The 17809-nt window shown below is 40.1% G+C and overlaps 1 protein-coding gene and 1 long non-coding RNA gene across 7 annotated transcripts in view; one reads left to right on the top strand and one right to left on the bottom strand.

Annotated features, from left to right (window-relative positions):
• LOC115194768 (Fc receptor-like protein 5) overlaps nucleotides 1-17809 on the top strand; it is a 342937-nt gene that overhangs the window by 231177 nt on the left and 93951 nt on the right. The gene's annotated exons all lie outside the window — the stretch shown is intronic.
• LOC115194808 (uncharacterized) lies at nucleotides 124-5878 on the bottom strand. Its single transcript, XR_003878504.1, has 3 exons — nucleotides 5666-5878; nucleotides 1783-1827; nucleotides 124-276 (listed from the first exon to the last, which is right to left on the bottom strand). It is a non-coding gene; the product is annotated as an uncharacterized LOC115194808 (long non-coding RNA).

Genomic DNA, 17809 nt, shown 5'->3' with positions numbered 1-17809 from the left:
CATTCCCGCTGCGTTTTGGTCCACTTCCTACGACAGCCGTGACAGACCAGCTGTATATAATATATAAACATCATATTTAAACAGGTCTCTCCAGGATCATAGCTCCAGCTGTATATAATATATAAACATCATATATAAACATAACATCAGCTATCTGAAACCAGATGAACCACTAAACACTATAATGTTAGTAGATGGTGTTTGTGGACATACCATCATATTCAAAGAACTGAGATCTGTCAGGACTGACGCTCAGAGAGGCTGGAGGAGAGAGATCTAAGAGAGAGAGAGAAAGGGAGAGAGAGAGAAGAGAGCGATGAAGCCTGTGAGCTGCATTGGAACAGAGATGCTGAAACACAGCAGAGAGAGGCTATTTTCTAGCTGTTTAACCTGGTGATGAGGGTAGGCTACTATCCTGAGATCTGGAGACAATGCTTTATATTCTAACAGAGATGCTGAAACACAGCAGATAGGGGCTATTCTCTAGCTGTTTAACCTGGTGATGAGGGAAGGATACTATCCTGAGATCTGGAGACAAGGCTTTATATTCTAACAGAGATACTGAAACAGAGACAGTAGATCTAGCTGGTCTGTCATAATATAATAGAGGCAGTAGATCTAGCTGGTCTGTCATAATATAATAGAGACAGTAGATCTAGCTGGTCTGTCATAATATAATAGAGACAGTAGATCTAGCTGGTCTGTCATAATATAATAGAGACAGTAGATCTAGCTGGTCTGTCATAATATAATAGAGGCAGTAGATCTAGCTGGTCTGTCATAATATAATAGAGACAGTAGATCTATCTGGTCTGTCATAATATAATAGAGACAGTAGATCTAGCTGGTCTGTCATAATATAATAGAGACAGTAGATCTAGCTGGTCTGCCATAATATAGAGACAGTAGATCTTTCTCCAGATTATGTCCTGGTCTCCAGACAGAAGGGAGGGAGAGATCCAGTTGGTATCTGACTTTATTTTTTATATTTAACCTCTATTTAATTAGGCAAGTAAGATTAGAACAACATGTAATTTACAATGACATCCTAGGAATATTTGTTCAGTGGCAGAACGACAGACTTTTACCTTGTCAGCTTGGTGATTCAATACACCAACCTTTCGGTAACTAGTCCAACGCTCTAACCGCTAGGCTACCTGCCGCCCCAGACTATCACTGCCCTATTGTAGTACTGTAGACCTTATCACTGCCCTATTGTTGTACTGTAGTCCTGATCACTGCCCTATTGTTGTACTGTAGACCTGATCACTGCCCTATTGTTGTCCTGTAGACCTGATCACTGCCCTATTGTTGTACTGTAGACCTGATCACTGCCCTATTGTTGTACTGTACACCTGATCACTGCCCTATTGTTGTACTGTAGACCTGATCACTGCCCTATTGTTGTACTGTAGATCTGATTAGTGACACCCCCACAGGGTTGGAGTTATAGTCATTATGTAGCTATATGAGTCTGTATGGAGTTATAGTCATTATGTAGCTATATGAGTCTGTATCTTCCATCACAGAGTAACACTTTCTACCCTGTGATGTGTTGCAGGTGAGAGCAGCTAGAACAGGTGGAGATCCATTATGGAACCTTCTTCACTAAGAGAATAAGGACTGGAGACATGAAGAACCAATGAAGAGACCAGGAAGAAATGATACTATTATAGAACAGGTGATGAATATAGAGATATGTTACTATTATAGAACAAGTGATGAATAAAGAGAGATGTTACTATTACAGAACAGGTGATGAATATAGATAAATGTACTCACCTCCATCTTGTCCGAGGCTACAGTATACCAGTGTACTCAACAGCACTGAAACACACAGAGAGAACTATCACTATGGTACATGATGTAAACACTGAAACACACAGAGAGAACTATCACTATGGTACATGATGTAAACACTGAAACACACAGGGAGAACTATCACTATGGTACATGATGTAAACACTGAAACACACAGAGAGAACTATCACTATGGTACATGATGTAAACACTGAAACAAACAGAGAGAACTATCACTATGGTACATGATGGAACCACTGAAACACACATAGAGAACTATCACTATGGTACATGATGTAAACACTGAAGCACACAGAGAGAACTATCACTATGGTACATTATGTAAACACTGAAACACACAGAGAGAACTATCACTATGGTACATTATAGTGATAGTTATAGATATATAGATATATATTAAACCTTGAATGGAAGTATGGAGATATATATAGATATTAACCTTCATCTGAAGGTAACCCATGGTAACCCATACAAATGAATGGAAGTATGGAGGTATATATAGATATTAAACCTTCATCTGAAGGTAACCCATGGTAACCCATACAAATGAATGGAAGTATGGAGGTATATATAGATATTAACCTTCATCTGAAGGTAACCCATACAAATGAATGGAAGTATGGAGATATATATATATATATATATATATATATATATTAAACCTTCATTTTATTTTTATTTTCTTATTTCACCTTTATTTAACCAGGTAGGCTAGTTGAGAACAAGTTCTCATTTACAACTGTGACCTGGCCAAGATAAAGCAAAGCAGTGCGACACAAACAACAACACAGAGTTACACATTAACAAACGTACAGTCAATAACACAATAGAAAAAAGTATATATACAATGTGTGCAATTGAGGTAAGATAAGGTAGGTTAGGCAATAAATAGGCCATAGTGCTGAAATAATTACAATTTAGCAATTAAACACTGGAGTGACAGAGACTGGAGTGATAGATGTGCAGAAGATGAATGTGCAAGTAGAGATACTGGGGTGCAAAAATAAAAAATAACAGTATGGGGATGAGGTAGTTGGATGGGCTGTTTACAGATGAGCTATGTACAGGTGCAGTGATCTGTGAGCTGCTCTGACAGCTGGTGCTTAAAGTTAGAGAGGGAGATATTAGTCTCCAGCTTCAGTGATTTTTGCAATTCGTTCCAGTCATTGGCAGCAGAGAACTGGAAGGAAAGGCGCCCGAAGGAGGAATTGGCTTTGGGGGTGACCAGTGAAATATCCCTGCTGGAGCACGTGCTACGGGTGGGTGCTGCTCTGGTGACCAGTGAGCTGAGATAAGGCAGGGCTTTACCTAGCAAAGACTTATAGATGGAGCCAGTGGGTTTGGCGAAGAATATGAAGCGAGGGCCAGCCAACGAGAGCATATAGGTCACAGTGGTGGGTAGTATATGGTGCTTTGGTGACAAAACAGATGGCACTGTGATAGACTACATCCAATTTTTTGAGTAGAGTGTTGGAGGCTATTTTGTAAATGACATCGCCGAAGTCAAGGATCGGTAGGATAGTCAGTTTTACGAGGGTATGTTTGGCAGCATGAGTGAAGAATGCTTTGTTGCGAAATAGGAAGCCAATTCTAGATTTAATTTTGCATTGGAGATGCTTAATGTGAGTCTGGAAGGAGAGTTTACAGTCTAACCAGACACCTAGGTATTTGTAGATGTCCACATATTCTAAGTCAGAACCGTCCAGAGTAGTGATGCTGGGCGGGCGGGCAGGTGCTGGTAGCGATTGGTTGAAGAGCATGCATTTAGTTTCACTTGCATTATGAGCAGTTGGAGGCCACGGAAGTGGAGTTGTAATGGCATTGAATCTCATCTGGAGGTTAGTTAACACAGTGTCCAAAGAAGGGCCAGAAGTATACAGAATGGTATCGTCTCCGTAGAGGTGGATCAGAGAATCACCAGCAGCAAGAGCAACATCATTGATGTACACAGAGAAAAGAGTCAGCCCGAGAATTTGACCCTGTGGCACCCCATAGAGACTGCCAGAGGTTCGAAAAACAGGCCCTCTGATTTGACACACTGATCTCTGTCTGAGAAGTAGTTGGTGAACCAGGCGAGGCAGTCATTTGAGAAACCAAGTCTGTTGAGTCTGCTGATAAGAATGTGGTAATTGACAGAGTTGAAAGTCTTGGCCATGTCGATGAGTACAGCTTCACAGTATTGTCTCTTATCGATGGAGGTTATGATATCGTTTAGGACCTTGAGCGTGGCTGAGGTGCGCACATGACCAGCTCGGAAACCAGATTGTATAGCAGAGAAGGTACGGTGGAATTTGAAATGGTCAGTGATCTGTTTGTTAACTTGGCTTTCGAGTACCTTAGAAAGGCCGCACAGGGGTTAAACCTTAAATGAAAAAATGTTTACTGTATGTTTTGCCATTTTTGAATGTGTTATAAAATGCACAGGTGTAGTAGTAGTAGTACAGGCCAAATTAAATATTTTATCAAATCATATTTATAAAAAACATTATACAGACTGTTTGGCCATAATGACCATCTTTATGTTTGGATGAAAAAGGGGGAGGCTTGCAAGCCGAATAACACCATCCCAACCGTGAAACACGGGAGTGGCAGCATCATGTTGTGGGGGTGCTTTGCTGCACCAGTGTGCACTTCACAAAATAGATGGCTTCATGAGGAAGAAAAATTATGTGGATATATTGAAGCAACATCTCAAGACATCAGTCAGGAAGTTAAAGCTTGGTAGCAAATGGGTCTTCCAAATGGACAATGACCCCAAGCATTCTTCCAAAGTTGTGGCAAAATGGCTTAAGGACAACAAAGTCAAGGTATTGGGGTGGCCATCACAAAGCCCTGATCTCAATCCTATAGAAAATGTCTGGGTAGAATTAAAAAATGTGTGCGAGCAAGGAGGCCTACAAACCTCACTCAGTTACACCAGCTCTGTCAGGAGGAATGGGCCAAAATTCACCCAACTTATTGTGGGAAGCTTGTGGAAGGCTACCCGAAACATTTGACCCAAGTTAAACAAATTAAAGGCAATGCTACCAAATTCTAATTGAGTGTATGTAAACTTCTAACCCACTGGGAATGTGATGAAAGAAATAAAACGTGAAATAAATCATTCTCTCTACGATTATTCTGACATTTCACATTCCTAAAATGAAGTCGTGAGCCTAACTGACCGAAGACAGGGAATTTTTACTAGGATTGAATGTCAGGAGTAGTGAAAAACTGAGTTTATATGTACTTGGCTAAGGTGTATGTAAACTTCCGACTTATTGACAATAGAAAAAATAGATATTCAACTATATAGATATTAAACTATATAGACATTAAACTATATAGATATTAAACTATACAGATATTAAACTATACATATATTAAACTATTTAGATATTAAACTATTTAGATTTTAAACCATATTGATATTAAACCATATAGATATTAAACTATATAGATATTTATCTATACAGCTATTAAACCATATAGATATTAACTATACAGATATTAAACTCTACAGATATTAACATATACAGATATTAAACTATACAGATAGACTATATATAGATTAAACTACATATATTAAATATTATAGATATTAAACCATACACATTTTAAACTATATAGATATTAAACTATATAGATATTAAACTATATAGATATTAAACCATATATATATTACAAATTATAGATATTAAACCATACACAGTTTAAACTATACAGATATTAAACCATACAGTTATTAAAGTATACAGATATTAAACAATATAGATATGCAGATATTAAACCATACAGATATTAAAATTATATCTAGACATTGAACTGTATATATATTAAACCATTTAGATAATATTCAACTCACAGAGTAGAAGACAGGTGCGTTCCATCTCAACGTGTCGATCACTAACTGTATCTAAACTCTAGTGACTTGTAGCCTGTCCATCCCCCCACCCACCTCTCCTCTCTACCCATCTATACTTCCTCTTGAGAAGGACTGAGAGGTGTGAAAGATGTGTGTGACAGAATGAGGGGCCCTAGAGAGAAGAGAGACACAGAAAGAGAGAGAGAGAGAGAAACAGAGAGAGAGATAGGAATAGAAAGAGATAGAGAGAGAAAGAGAGAGACACACACAGAGAGAGGTAGAGAGAGAGAAATAGAGAGAAAGGGATATATAGAAGAGAGGGACAGAGAGAGTTAGATAAATAGAGATAGAGAGAAAGGGGGATATATAGAAGAGAGGGACAGAGAGAGAGGGAGAGAGGGAGAGAGGGAGCGAGAGAGAGAGAGAAAGAGAGACAGACAGACTCTTGCTGTCTTGATCTCTGATTGCTCGGCTATGAAAAGCCAGCTGACAATTACTCCTAAGGTGCGATTACATCTTCTACATCCACTGTTTATATTATTTGAATGTCTATGAATGTTTGAACAGCTTGAAAAATGACCTAGCCTTTATGGCCATGTACTCTTATAATCTCCAACCAGTTTGGATTTAAGTATAACTTTTGTATGACTGAAGCCTTTAATGAGAGGTCTAATGCTTTAAAATGTAATAATATTTTAATAATTTCTGCCTGCCCTCCGATTTCATACTCATTATATAAATAGGCCCATGTGCACCTCCATCATATGAACCGCACTGAAGCGATTTAATTAAAGATTGTTATATTGTCATAGTGATCTGTTATCAAACGATTATTATTATTATTATTATTAACACTGCATTATAATTACATAAAAGCCCCTTAGATATTCTGTGTTTTTACATACAGTATGTTTATTAAGCTACAGTGCAGTCTGACAAGTTAACATAACTGTGACGTCAAGTACTCATTAACTCTGTCTTCAATGATTGTTTTGGTTGCATGATTCATGGACCAGGTCCAGAGCATGGCTGTGGTTGTGGGTGGGCCCAGTAGAAAGCCCCTTGGTAATAACCAGGTCCAGAGTATGGCTGTGGTTATGGGTGGGCCCAGTAGAAAGCCCCTTGGTAATAACCAGGTCCAGAGTATGGCTGTGGTTATGGGTTGGCCCTGTAGAAAGCCCCTTGGTAATAACCAGGTCCAGAGTATGGCTGTGGTTATGGGTGGGCCCAGCAGAAAGCCCCTTGGTAATAACCAGGTCCAGAGTATGGCTGTGGTTATGGGTGGTTCCAGTAGAAAGCCCCTTGGTAATAACCAGGTCCAGAGTATGGCTGTGGTTATGGGTGGGCCCAGTAGATAGCCCCTTGGTAATAACCAGGTCCAGAGTATGGCTGTGGTTATGGGTGGGCCCAGTAGAAAGCCCCTTGGTAATAACCAGGTCCAGAGTATGGCTGTGGTTATGGGTGGGCCCAGTAGAAAGCCCCTTGGTAATAACCAGGTCTATAGTATGTGGTGTGGCTTTGGTAATGGGTGGGTCCATTAACATGTTGGATAAAGTCCAAAGAGCTAAAATGGTTCATAAATTCAATGGCCTTTGGAGTCAGTCTCTGTCAACATGAATATTAGACAAATCAGTAAGGAAAGTGGGGCAGTGGTTTGGTGGTCTATACAGGGTTATGGCCAGCACAGTTGGCTGACATTTAAACAGTATAACATGATGCTCTGGTCTGGTGGGTGGGGTTATATCCTGCCTGTTTGGCCCTGTCCGGGGGTGTCATCGGATGGGGCCACAGTGTCTTCTGTTCCCTCCTGTCTCAGCCTCCAGTATTTATGCTGCAGTAGTTTATGTGTTGGGGGCTAGGGTCAGTCTGTTACATCTGGAGTATTCTCTTGTCTTATCCGGTGTCCTGTGTGAATTTAAATATGCTCTCTCTAATTCTGTCTTTCTCTCTTTCTTTCTTTCTCTCGGAGGACCTGAGCCCTAGGACCATGCCTCAGGACTACCTGGCATGATGACTCCTTGCTGTCCCCAGTCCACCTGGCCATGCTGCTGCTCCAGTTTCAACTGTTCTGCCTGCGGCTACGGAACCCTGACCTGTTCACCGGACGTGCTTGTTGCACCCTCGACAACTACTATGATTATTATTATTTGACCATGCTGGTCATTTATGAACATTTTAACATCTTGACCATGTTCTGTTATAATTTCCACCCTGCACAGCCAGAAGAGGACTGGCCACCCCTCATAGCCTGGTTAGGTGCTCCTGCCAAGTGTAGCTGTGGATTATCACATCATCCAGGTTGTCACGTTCTGACCAGTAAAGGGGTCATTTGTTATTGTAGTTTGGTCAGGACGTGGCATGGGGGTATTTGTTTTATATGGTTCGGGGTGTGTGTTTATGTAGAGGGGTGTTTGATTTATGTATTCCGGGGTTTTGGTCTATGTTCTATGTTAGTGTATTTCTATGTTCCGTATAGTCATTCTATTTCTATGTTTAGGTAATTGGGATTGGGGCCTTCAATTGTAGGCAGCTGTTTATCGTTGCCTCTGATTGAAGGTCCTATAATTAGGACTTGTGGTGTTTGTTATGGAATGGTGGGAGGTTGTATTCGTGCACTGCTATGTCTAGCCTGCAGAACTGTTAGCTGTCATTCGTTTTTTCGTTTTGTTGTTTTTGTGTGGTGTTCGTAATAAAATAAATATGAGCATTCACGTACCCGCTGCATTTTGGTCCACTTCCTACGACGGCCGTTACACAGGTAGCCTGCAGCATGGGATTGATGTGGGCGCAGAATGCTGTCCATCAGCCTTGAAACATGGCGGTGGCTCCATGAAGTCCAAAGGGCTTCGCACATACTGATATATATAAATGGCTTTGCTCTTTGCTCTCAATTAATTGGACAAAGCGTTGCACTCATTGGAACAGGCCATCTGGAGTAAAGAATGCAGTCTTCTCACAAACTGGGTCAGAGGAACCTTTGGTGATTCTTCAATGACTTTCAGCTCCAACATCTTCCTCACTTCTTATTTTATTGCCGCTCTCTTCGCCTCTGGCGACCAATAAGGTTTTTGATGAATCCCCAGAGGTGTCATGATGTCATGTTGGATGTGATTGGTGTTTTAAGGAAGAAAACATCTTTATTTTTCATAACCAACTCACTTAACTCCTGGGTCTGGGAAGGCGAGACATCTCAAAGTTTGTGAGGGTTTTAGGTGCTGATAAGAGAATTATCTATTAAAGGTAAATGAATCAATAGACCATAATGAATTATTAGTCATACAGAATGGTTAATGAATAATCAATGTAATGATCAATGTAGGGATAGATAAGTTTAATTAGTTCTGGAAAGTTCAGGAACCATGTGATAGGGAAAGGAATGTGTATATGCAATTACGAGGGACACCAGGAGACACATGTTCCTGGGAGTGAAAGCTTCAAAGCATTTCTTATCTTGAGGGAAAGAAACAGGCGAGCTCGGGAGAGTGATAAAGAGGGTGAGAAGGTTGTGGGGGAGACAGGTCACCAACAGTGTGTGTAAATGCATGTGCGTAAGAAAGCAAGAACTATATAATGACTGTTTTGTTATCCTGACCTCAGAACGTTCTCTGAATAAAAGCTACAGATACCTTTTGCAGAAAGCTGAGTCCTTGCCTAATTATTTTAACCCATTGTCTTACAAACCTTGGGCATTAGTCAAGGTGAATTGATTCTTGATTATTATCATCAAAGATATAAAATTCCTTTAACAATTGGTCCTTCGAGACGGATCTCAAACTGCCGCTGTCGTTCCAAGGAGACACCGAAACCGTGCACGGGCGGATGAAATATCCGTAAATCAAAGACCTGGCCCTTTTCGGTGGGTTCTTTACAGGCCGGTGGCAAATTGGTACGCGACAGAGGTGGTGACGAGATTCAACGAACATTAAAAAACTCAGCTGCAAATGATAAGGTTAGTAGACTTTATTCATACTTTTGGGGAATAGCACCTGTATGATTACATTAAATAAGGGGTGAGTGATATACCTATAGGTTTGCATTGCATAGTGAAATGAGTGATATACCTATAGGTTTGCATTGCATGGTGAAATGAGTGAAATGAGTGATACACCTGTGTGTATGCATTGTATGAGGGAATAAGGGACACAATTGGGTGTTGGCATTTGATGAGAAATGAGTGAAAGACAAAAACGATTGTTGAGAGTGAAAGGTACTCTGGGTACGCTGAGGTTAAGAATGTTATAGCTGGTGACCTGGGCTCAGAAGTTCGCACGGAGAAAAATCGGTTTTAAAGGGAATCAAGTAGTCTGCGCGAATAGAAGAAAGGAATCAGTCGTAAATTCAAAATCTCATGGATGTAGAGGATTTTAATGTACTCTGGGTGTTAGACGCTGAAAGTCGGGGAGGTTATAGCTGGTGATCTAGCTTCGGAAGTTCGCGTGGAGAAAAATCGGTTTTAAAGGGAATCAAGTATTCTGCGCGAATGGAAGGCAGAAATTAGTTGTAAATCCAAAAGGACGAATTCGAAAACGACGGAGGGTCCGAAATAGACCCTCGGCAACTGTGGCCACTGCATAAAACTAAACTAGGTCTTATGGTGAGAACCTGATAACGTAAAAGGGTTAATAGTCCATAGGGGGATAGTCGGTACCTAAATACGGCTTTGGGTCTGATATCTATGAGTGAGGTGAGACCTAATATGGTGGAGTGAGATGCAGGTATTGGTGTCAAGAGTTACATGAAGCAACAGATAAATAGGCTGTTAACTAGGGCTTTACGACCCCTGGAAAGTAGTTTATAGTTGCATACGTATGCGATCTAATGTCTGATCGAAAATCCCCGCTGTAGATAAAGTTTCGAGAGAGATAGAGTGATTATGCTGTTATGAGGGATTGCGTGTGAGGAGAATTCTGTCGATAAATCGCGAGGAAAAGACAGACAGTAAAACCTAAAATATAAAACAGGTTGCAGTGTTTGCCTATGAGCGAGATAAAGACCGGGTTAGGATAGATACGTATAAATCATTCTAGCAGAACTACTCTATAATTGAAAAGAAGGTTAATAACGAAAACATATTGCTAGAATCAACAGTCGCAAGAAAAAAGCCGTTTGTCCTTTTTGAGCGATGAGATAGAAGCAATTTGTAATATAGAATAATTATTCCCCAAATTGAATAAGTTAATAACGAAAACATATTGTTAGAATCAACAGTCGCAAGAAAAAAGCCGTTTGTCCTTTTTGAGCGATGAGGTACAAGCAATTTGTAATAAAGAACGATTATTCCCCAAATTCTAGGTTAAGAACGGTAAAATAGCATAACCCTAAAGATAAACAACGAGGAGACACTGATCGTATTTGGTATAAATTAAAGCACATAGTTTAAAGTTCTTACGAATAATATTTCTAAAACTCTAGATTAGGAGAAGAAACAGAATAAATACGGGTGTACTTTAAACGATTTAAGCAACATGGGTGGTAAATCCTCAAAGGAGAGGAAAGAAGAGCCAGAACCAAGAGAGTCTAACCTTAAAAAGCGACTGGCACCGTATAATAAGCCAGGGCTGAGGGAGGTTCAATCAAATTGAGAGGAGGATCAGTGTCCTCTCATAGAGCTTCCTAATCCTAGGGCAGGCGAAGCTGATCAATCAGATACCTTACAAGTGTATCGACCCTGGACTCAGAGAGATTTAGCAAGAGCAGTTGAGGGAATAGCACATCCAAAAACAGGAATAGAAGGGTTTAGGAGAGATATGAAGGGACTGACCGAGAGTTTTAATAAACTAAATACAGGAGAATTGGAAAGGGCTGTCCGACAGATAGTGGGGAAAGACTGGGCAGCAGTGAAGGGAGCCTGGGTTCCAGGGGAAGGAGGAGAACCAGGTTTACCATGGGCAGGAGATGGGGATTATGCAGACAAATTGACACAGCTCTGTAATAATCTTAGGGACTATTACCATAGACATGCAGACTTTTCAAAAATACATGAGTGTAAACAAGGGGATGGGGAAACTGTTAGCCAGTATTTAGAGAGACTGAGAGACGTGTTCAATGCTAATAGTGGACTGGTAGAGCCTAGACAGGGAGACGACGGACCTTACCACCAACAGTTAAAAATAGCCTTCTTGAGTGGTATGAAGCCTGAAATTTGCCAAATCATAAAAGAGACTCTGATAGGGTGGGGAACAGCCACATTGGCTGAAGTAAAGAGGTATGCTATACACCATGAGCATAATGGCAAGGATAAGAAAAGTAAGAAAGAACGGACAGGAGCAGAACATTTGATCGCCACTCTTGGGGAAATTGCAGGAAAAAGCAGGAAAGATTTTAAAAAGAAAGGGGGAAACAGGGAGAGTAGAAAGTGGATAGAACCGGAGGACAGAAAGTGCTACAACTGCAATATAACCGGCCACATGGCAGAGGATTGTAAGGCCCCACCAAGGAACCATAGACAGAGACAGTTTAGGGATAGACAGAGAGGAGAATATGATTTAGCAAACTAATTGAGAAAAGTGGATAGAGACACTATAGACAGAAGGGGAAAAACAGGGAGACGCGCTGACAAAGACGGAGAGAAGAGGTGTTTTAATTGCGATAGAACAGGACATTTCACCAGACTGTGAACATTGTAACCGAGCAGGAAAGAACTACCGAAATTGTAAACATGAACAATAGCATTGTGGTTCAGTGGTAGAATTCTTGCCTGCCATGCGGGGGACCCGTGTTCGGATCCCAGCCCATGCACCATGGGACTAAAATTAAATGTAATTATTGTTATGTTTTGACTGGAACGATACTGTTGTTAGTGTTTGTTTAAGATAGAAACCGAATGTTTTGATAGCTTGTTTAGTTTAAATAGGAAGACAGATTCTTTCAAAAGAATAGCGGGGCGAATTCGATAAAGTACGTTGTTTGTGGTCTAAATGGCCTGCTTAAATGATTTATAGAGAGAATGGGAGTTGTAATTGAAGGACGGAATCAAGGAAAAGGCAGTTACTTAAATCTAATGAATTATAAGGAGCGGAAATTAATAATTGCGACAGAATTGTGGCGATATACATGATATTTTTAAACCCTTGGACATTTCATAAGACTATAAACCAATACCTAGAGAGATTAAAGGACGTGTCCAACGCTAATATTGGGTTAATAGAACCGACGGTAGTGGATGGATTTGAAGCCCCGGATTATCAGCAATGGAAAATTGCTTTCCTCAGTGGAATGCGTCCCGAGATAAATCGTGCCACCAAACAGAACCTCGTAGGGTGGGGGCTAGCAGATCTGAGGGAAGTAAGAGAGGCCAGAGAGGGGGTCGAGACAAATACAGAGAGAAGAAGCTCAGGCGCCCACAGAAAGGCATGTTCAATCACATAAACCATTGATGAAGTTTAAAACTAATGATGGGGGGGAGTACAATGGAATTATAAGTATTATTAGGTTTTGTTTATAGTCAACTTTTGGGTTTCTGAATCAGTGTGACAGGATGAAACGCTGACCAAGTGGTTATTGTATGGAAAAAGAAGCGCTTAGCTCTCTTTGGGAAAAAATAAATAAATAAATAAAAAATTCCTAGAGACATGATATCTTAAAGGGGAATACAAGTGTTTCAATTGTCACAAGCTAGGACACCTTGCTAGACAGTGTAACGCACCGTGTAACCGCTGCAGGGGGGGAAACCATTCTGGTAGAGATTGTAACAAAAACAGAGACAAGCAAGGCCAGAGAGGGAGTAGAGATAAAGAAAGAAGGTCAGGCGACCCCAGCCAGACTCAGAGGAGGAGGATGGGGCATGATTAACTATGGAGAGCAGGGGAACAGACACTAGTGAGGGGAAGGACGATTTTCAGAATTTAGTTATAAACAGCGATTGTGAAGTTTTTGAATTGGCTACAATTGATTTGGCAGAACAACAAGAACAGAAACCCTATTTGACACTAACAGTAATGGGAGAGAGAATCAAATTTCTGTGTGATACTGGGGAGTGTCTTGTTTTCAGAGTTTTAATAAACACATGAAATTCATTTGATAGGGAATGTTCTGGGAACCTGGGATACAAAATGTAGATGAAGTTCTAAGCCTTAATTTGTTTAATGTAGTAAGAAACACGGTTCTGAAAGGGTGGTATGACTTGTTGACCCCTCTGGTGACTTTTCCTGTGTGGTCTGATCAGCCACATTGAAAAGCCATTTGGATGGTGAATTAAGGTCATTGGTGATATTGATTTTAAGGGAATTTGAAGAACTGATAATTATGATGGAGTTAAAGTTCTTAGATACAATTGACAATTTGAACCAATGAGAAGACTAAAAGGGCAAAGCCTTAGACTAAGGGTAGGCTTCTTTAAGTCTATTTTCCTAGAACAATAAGGGTAAAATATTTTTCCTGGGTGGAGTAAATCAGATGAGTCATTTTGATCTGATTATGTGATTTGAAAATATTTTGACCAGTAGCAGGGGTATTTTATTTTACATGATGTAGATACATTTATTTTCCCTTAGGAAGTCAGCTGTTGTTGAATTCAGTGAAAGAGATTTAACACAACAAGGCTGTGGAATTGATATACTAGTATTACTATATTTTGTTGTGAAGAAGTTTAATAATGGTAGACTTAGGTCAACAGGACAGGGATACATGACATCTGTAGGTGATCCAGGATTATTGAGGGTATCGAGATAAATTTAAGTAGATATGCAATATCTAGACAGGTTGATTTTTCTAAAGTTCAGGAGTGCAACCAAGGAGACAATGAGACATTTAGTCAATATTTGGAAACAACCCAGATTTGATACTTTCTGTTATGAGTAAAAGCTGGAGACAGATAGAAGGGCAGACAGAGAGATCCTCCCCTGCACTGCTGAAACCTTGAGGGTTGGGGAGTAGCACGAAGAAAGAAGGGGGGCCAGCAGGAGTAGATAGGAAGAGAATTTGGTTCACTTAGCTTTAGGATATTAATTAATGGAGAGACTATCGGCTCCATTGGCAGGCATGTATTTTAGTTTGATTTTAAGTTTATGTTTGGTAAATTCGATAGGAGGAGATATGATCATTTTGTTGAAAGTAATTGTTACCCTAACTAAAAAGGCAATGAAAGCTTAGTTGGTTTCAGGTGTTAGACACTGAACCATTGCCCAGACACTATTCTGCACAGTAGGCCGAAATAGTAGCATTGACTAGAACCGGTGAAATAAGAAAGGAGAGAAAAGTTAATATGTACACAGACAAGCACATAGACATTTAAAACCATACAAAGCAGCATAGATAAATCTTAAAGACGATAAGAAACTAGACAGAGAATTTTTACAGAATAGCCGAGGATGAAGGCCCCAGAGAGAATTGGACATGTAGAAAATGAAAGGGGGCATCCTACAAGAGAAGATCTGACATAAGGATAATTTACTTATCCTACCAAAGAAATTGTATGGATACGCAGCAATATTGATACATAGGCTAAGCAATGTATCAAGGGGAAGGGAGTATAGTAGAGTAGTTAGGAAAGAGTGATGGCCTAGAGGATAATTACTTAAAAATAAAAAATAAAATTTGTAAGAAGATGATAATTACTTAAAAATAAAAAATAAAATTTGTAAGAAGATCCATTCCAACATTTGGAATTGGACTTATTGAAATATTCCGAAAGGAGGGGAAGAAGGGATGTTTGACAAGAATAGATAAGTATAGCAAATGGGTAGAAGCGTTCCCAACTTACTTGGTGGACATGATTATGGTAGAGAAAATATTAAGTCAAGATATTATCCCTAGAGTTGGTTTACTAGGAGCCATCTCTTTAAATGATGGATGACAGTTTAGCTAATCAGGTAGAGCCTATAGAATGACAGAGTTAAAAATACCAGAACTGGTAGACATAGAAGTTGAAGAAATACTAGCAGAGCACATGAGAAGACTGTTTGTTAACCAAACCCGTATGTCCAAGATTTTGTGTCCAACAGGTGAATTACAGGAGAAGGTGATTCACTCAATCCAACCAGGAGACTGGGTGTGGATCCAGTCCCTGAGGGAAAAAAAACTGGAAGCAACACCATTGGGAAGGCCCATACCAGGTTCTGTTAAACCACTGCTTTTGCCATTAGAAAAGCTGAGAGAGTCACTTGGGTCCACGTTACCCACTGCAAGGAGGTATGTACACATATGAACACTGTTGATCACACACAGAGTTAGGAGAAGAACCGATACCAATAGGGTCCGGAGGTTACCTCCTTAACGAAGATTTCCTATCCCGACCGTTCATCACTGTGTGTGCTTCTAGAGGTGTGAGTATGGGGTGGTACCTAGCAGAGAGACTAAGGGCAGGAGAGGGTTGGCGGTTTTTGGAAAGAGTTTAGACTCTGAGCTGCATCATAGTCTAATCTGACTGATACATGGATCCACCACCTTCTGGTACTAATCATACGATACCGTTGTCATTGAGAAGAAGTAGAAGATAAACTATATAATACACTGATGAGTGACTTACAGAATAAGGAATCAAAGAAGATCAAGATGTAGAATTTAAGGTAAACATTAAACAATTTCCTGGGGAAGCAGACAACTGTACAGGAATTGGGGTTGGCCAGATTGAAGTACTCAGCCAACCCACCTCGGTTCACCTAAATTCCGGATGAATACCAGTGTTATAGATACAAGAATGGCAATGAGAACTTAGATGATTTTAATGACTGAAAGGTAATTGGTAATGTGACTGACTTAGGTTTGAGAGATGAATAGAACATTCTTAACCTCATAGCACCTATAACTGATGAAGGGTGGGCTAGTACCAGCAAAGGACGCATACGACGGAAATTACCACAAAGGGTGGTTAGGAACTTGCGCCCTGGGGTTATAGGTCCAACCAAGTCAAGTTAGTCATCAGAGGCCAGTTATAGGAGGCTAAAGTAGGCACAGAAGGAGTTTTGATCAGGATTGGAGTAGCTTTGTCTAGATGGATGCTATTGGCATCCTCAGGGAAGTTCCAGATGAATACAAAGCTATGAATCAAATATGTGAAGGCTTTAACACTACATTATTTTGGTGGTTGACAATAAATAGAAATGTGGATTGGATTAATGACATCTTTTATAATCAACAGAGATTCATGAATGAAAACGAGGATGCAGTAAAGAGGTTCTCTGATCAATTATCCGCCACCCCCCTCATGACCTGGTAAAATAGACTGACTCTCGATACGTTATTGGCAGAAGAGGGCAGTGTATGTAGAATGATTAGGTTCAGCGCTACACGTACATTCCTGATAATACATCCCATGTTTGGGAAATGGAAAAGTGTTGTAAGAACTGTATTATGGGCTGCTTTCACCTGTATGAGTGTGTTTGTGTTGTGTGGATGTTGTCTCATCCCATGTGTGAGAGGTTTAATCACCAGGACTCTAGAGAGATCAATGACGCAGCAGATGGTGAGATATGGACCGATTCCGAGCTCTGATCAGTGGGATGGCGATTGCGGGCCTCCAGGCCAGGGAGATGATTCCGTCTCTTTCGACAACGAGGAGCCAATGTTTGATGAAACAATTTTCAACATTTAGATACACTGTTCCTTAAATGAAAATTATGATGAAAATCCTAAATAGAAGTGTCATAATTGGAAATAGGCCTAGGACATTAATGGATGAATATGAGGAATATTCATGTATTGGACTTGTTTAAATCATTGTAGTGTGATGTATTGTATTTCCATATAGCGTGTGATGTATTGTATTTCCATATAGTGTGTGATGTGATGTATTTCCATATAGTGTGTGATGTATTTCCATGAAACGAGTGATTATTGCATTTACATATAGCGTGTGATTAGTATGGTTCTCATATAGCATCTGATCAAATCATGGAGAATTATTGAATCATTTAAGGGTGGAATTGATAAGAGAATTATCTATTAAAGGTAAATGAATCAATAGACCATGATGAATTATTAGTCATACAGAATGGTTAATGAATAATCAATGTAATGATCAATGTAGGGATAGATAAGTTTGATTAGTTCTGGAAAGTTCAGGAACCATGTGATAGGGAAAGGAATGTGTATATGCAATTACGAGGGACACCAGGAGACACATGTTCCTGGGAGTGAAAGCTTCAAAGCATTTCTTATCTTGAGGGAAAGAAACAGGCGAGCTCGGGAGAGTGATAAAGAGGGTGA

The sequence above is a fragment of the Salmo trutta genome, chromosome 5 (assembly GCF_901001165.1).
Source record: "Salmo trutta chromosome 5, fSalTru1.1, whole genome shotgun sequence".
Classification (NCBI taxonomy): domain Eukaryota; kingdom Metazoa; phylum Chordata; class Actinopteri; order Salmoniformes; family Salmonidae; genus Salmo; species Salmo trutta.
Note: the sequence above shows the minus strand (reverse complement) of the source record. Positions and strands in the feature narration are given on the sequence as shown.